The 3,938-nt window shown below is 38.0% G+C and overlaps 1 pseudogene; it reads left to right on the forward strand.

The window, feature by feature from the left end:
* Positions 1-1,603: 1,603 nt before the first annotated feature.
* On the forward strand, positions 1,604-3,070 carry LOC128678471 (uncharacterized; annotated as a pseudogene).
* The last annotated feature ends 868 nt before the right edge of the window (positions 3,071-3,938 follow it).

Below are 3,938 nucleotides of genomic sequence, written 5' to 3' on the forward strand. Positions count from 1 at the left end.
AGCAGACAAAAACATACTGCACCTAAGGATCTAACCATCGAAGACCGACTGGACTTTAGGTCTAGCCGAAATGATAAAGACCTAAGTCTAGCCGAGTTAAGCTGGCTACGCCAAGGTCTAGCCAACTGAGACCGGCTACAATTCGCTCTAGCCGGTTAAACCTAAGGTTAACCTTCGGTGTTTAGCCGAAAAATATATTTTTTTTTGATTTGCCCTTTCTGCCAGGACCACCGAATAGAATTGTCATTTTAATACTTAGGTACTCCATTTGTTTACTAACTCCACTGAAATATGGACCGGCAATATTGATTTACCTTGTACCTTCACGATAAAATAACAATTTTCCTGGAAAGCCGGATCACTTTATTGCGTACTAAATCGGTATTGAGGTTCAATTTGTATGTACAGACAATCACTTGTCTAGTTCCCCAGAAGAGATCTTTAAGTGGTGGCAATAGAGTTGAATTTTAGTGAACATTGTTATATGGATGATCTGTGTGCGTAGTGCGACTTTGCTATTTACATCTCACCATCGAGTCGATTCGAAGTGAGACGCAGCGAACCAATCGCCGTGCGCTATTGTAACGCAACGACAACCTCACTGCATGTGATTGGTTCGCTGAGTCTCACTTCGAATCGATTCGATGGTGAGACGTAACGTATGAAATGCAAACCCGCCGTATGTTGACTGTGCGAATTAGACCAAAGTAAAAAAGTCGAAACGTGATAAAATTGTACTCCATTGCATAACGCAGATGAACAGAACACGCCACGAACAGTTACGGCCATAGAATTAGTACTGAGTTATGGGCACCAATAACTATTAATTAATTACAAATACGACCTCGGTGGCGCAGTGGTAAAGTGCTTGCCTCTGAACCGAGAGGTCCCGGGTTCGATCCCCGGTCGGGTCATGATGGAAAATTATATGTAACGGTTCGTTACCAATACTTCCCTAAAATTAATAATAATTTTATTATCCTTTATTCAGTTTCTTGGGAAATGTTCGTTGCTACGTTCTGCTAATGCTCTCACAGCGACCGGCGGCGAATGAAGCTATTGAATGAATGACGGAACTTGACGGAGGGTGGCTAACTTCATGGCATTACATTCCTAGGATTTTCAGTTCGGACTCCATTTCGAATTGCTTTCTTCCTTGTAAAAATAAATAACTAATTACTGATTCTATTACCTATTTAGAGGAATTGTATTATTTTATGTTGTTACCCCGTGTACAGGGGTTTCTTCTGCTGGGAAAGACGTCCTATTACCGGGAATTTCTTTTATCGGCTGACTTTTTGGAGGATAAGAAAACTCTGCGGTCAACTTCTACGTCGAGCCACTCCACTGAGGATCATCGCTCCAAGGACAGTGTGGTTCGAATTATATTGACTATCGGTAGCGTCGCGGTGCGATATGAACTCACTCCTGAGTACACTCACACTTAAATTGTAAAGGTTAGGCAATAAACCTGTTTAATATTGCCGACACTAGTTTTAATGTCTTCTTTGCAGTACTCCCCTAAGGAAAACCTGTACATTGGCGCCCAACTAGGTTTATTATTATCGCAACCGTAGCGTTACCCGTAGTTTTAAGGTATTCAATGGTATTTTCTGGTGATGGCTTGGTAAATTAGCTATAAGTTGATTGTACTAATCTTTTTGTTTAAACCTCACATTGGTAATTATTGTGTATCTGCATCTATTGTTCTTTTTAGTTAGTGTTAATTATTAACATTGCAACACACACCTTTAACAACTACACAAAGTCTTATCCAATAAAATGTTTGTCCTTACAAAAATCTGAATGGGTACGAAGTTTAATTGAGAGGTGGTTCTGGCGATTCGGTAGTAGAATTGAGGAAACAAATAGTGAAATTGAACCAATTAAACCATTCTGACGACATTTTAGAATCCCATTTAGAACCAACGGAGGATTTGAAAGGTGTCAAAGAATCTCTCATTAAATCTCAAAACGCCATCATTTCCCTTAAATCTAAATTTAATAAAAACTTATTTTCCAGAACAGAAACCTTGCTTAATCACCTCTATCATCGCATTAATAGAATTAATAATATTCCCGATGTTGCGGACATTTATAAAGTATGTGTCGCTAATTTCAATGAGCAACATAAGGAACTTTCTTCCATGGGGCCACAATCCACTCAAACTAAATATTTGTCCATATCTTCGGACGCTCCTATAGCGGAAACATCTGCTATTTCGGTCTCTTGTGAGCGCAGCCTTACGGCCGAAAACTTGCGTTCATTCCTTTATTATAAAGGTGGAAGAATTCGCGCAATCACGCAGTATTTCCTATGACAAAATTCTTTCACTGGCATATGAAATATTTACGGACGATGCTCTGCATTGGTATCGCTACAATAAAGAACACGTTAGTTCTTGGTCTGAGTTATGCATTCTTCTCAAGAAAGATTTCAGTGCCAGTGACTACGACTACCGTCTAGCTGCGGAAATTAGATCTCGCACCCAGGGCGAAAGAGAAAATATAATCATTTATGTATCTATAATGCATGGACTTTTCTCACGGTTAACTAAATCTTTTTCTGAGGATGAAAAATTAGAAATTCTCCTTCATAATATCCGTCCATGTTACGCAAATACTCTAGCGGCTACAACAGATATCAAAACTATTGATGCTCTGGTGTCTGTATGCCGAAATTACGAACGCTTTCAGGCTAGGTTTTCTGCCTTTCATGAACCTCCTGCTGCATCAAGTAGTACCATTGCTCCCGATTTTATTTATAATGAACAAAAAAGCATTCAATAATAATGAACAAAAAAGTAATATAAACTTTCCTAATACTAGCACACACAACAAATTCTATTATATTAAAACTAATAATAATAAAGATATAAATGTTTTAACACATAATCCTAATAAAACTGTATTTTGCCCTAGATGCAGATCGAACGATCACTCATTGAGAAATTGCACGGCAGAGCGTGTTATAATCTGTTTTAAATGCAGGAAGAAAGACTTTCGTTACCCTGACTGCCCTACAAACAAAAAAACTAGTTACTCAGAATTGGAAAAACAGTGTTACTAGAACCACATATAATTCCAAACATTTTGAAATTGCTGATTGGAAAAAGTGGATAACTTTTGTCTCTTCTTTTTCTATGTACAACGCTGCCTTTTCAATCCACGATAACTATTCTAATGTTGATATATCCCGACCCTATGTTTCGGTTAAAATTAACAATCATACTCTCATTGGCCTGTTAGACACTGGATCTTCTACAACTATATTAGGTAATGATAGACATGAAACATTCTTAAATGCTGGATTTTTACTAGATAATTCGGAGACTGCTCAGTTTATAACAGCTGGTGGTGGCCGTCTCAATTCTACTGGTATACTTTATCTGCCGGTGACTTTTCATGGTAAAACGCATAAACTTAAAATGTATGCAGTTCCGAGTGTGAAAAATCCTCTCATTCTAGGAATGGATTTCTGGAGAATATTTGAACTTTTTCCCAACTATATTGATCGAATTGCATATTATAAAGAAACTGATTGCGTGTCCAATACTAGTAAAAGTAATGTCGACCCTTATAATTTATGTTCTTATGATTTTTTATCTAAAAAACAAAAAGTCATAGCTGATGAATTAATATCACAGTTTTGGAATATATCTTATGAGGAACGTGGTTTGGGCCGCACTCATTAATCACACATTCTATTGACACTGTGGATGATGCCCCCATTCGGCAACGCTACTATAGAATGTCTCCTGAAAAGCAACGCATTTTGGTCGAGCAACTCGATGAATGTTGCAAGAAGATGTTGTAGAACCATGCGAGAGTCCTTGGTCATCTCCCGTTCTGTTAACTCCTAAGAAAAATGGAGAACTACGTTTTTGTCTCGATAGCAGAAAACTTAATGCGGTCACTAAAAAAGATGCATATAGCTT

The sequence above is a fragment of the Plodia interpunctella genome, chromosome 19 (assembly GCF_027563975.2).
Source record: "Plodia interpunctella isolate USDA-ARS_2022_Savannah chromosome 19, ilPloInte3.2, whole genome shotgun sequence".
Lineage (NCBI taxonomy): Eukaryota > Metazoa > Arthropoda > Insecta > Lepidoptera > Pyralidae > Plodia > Plodia interpunctella.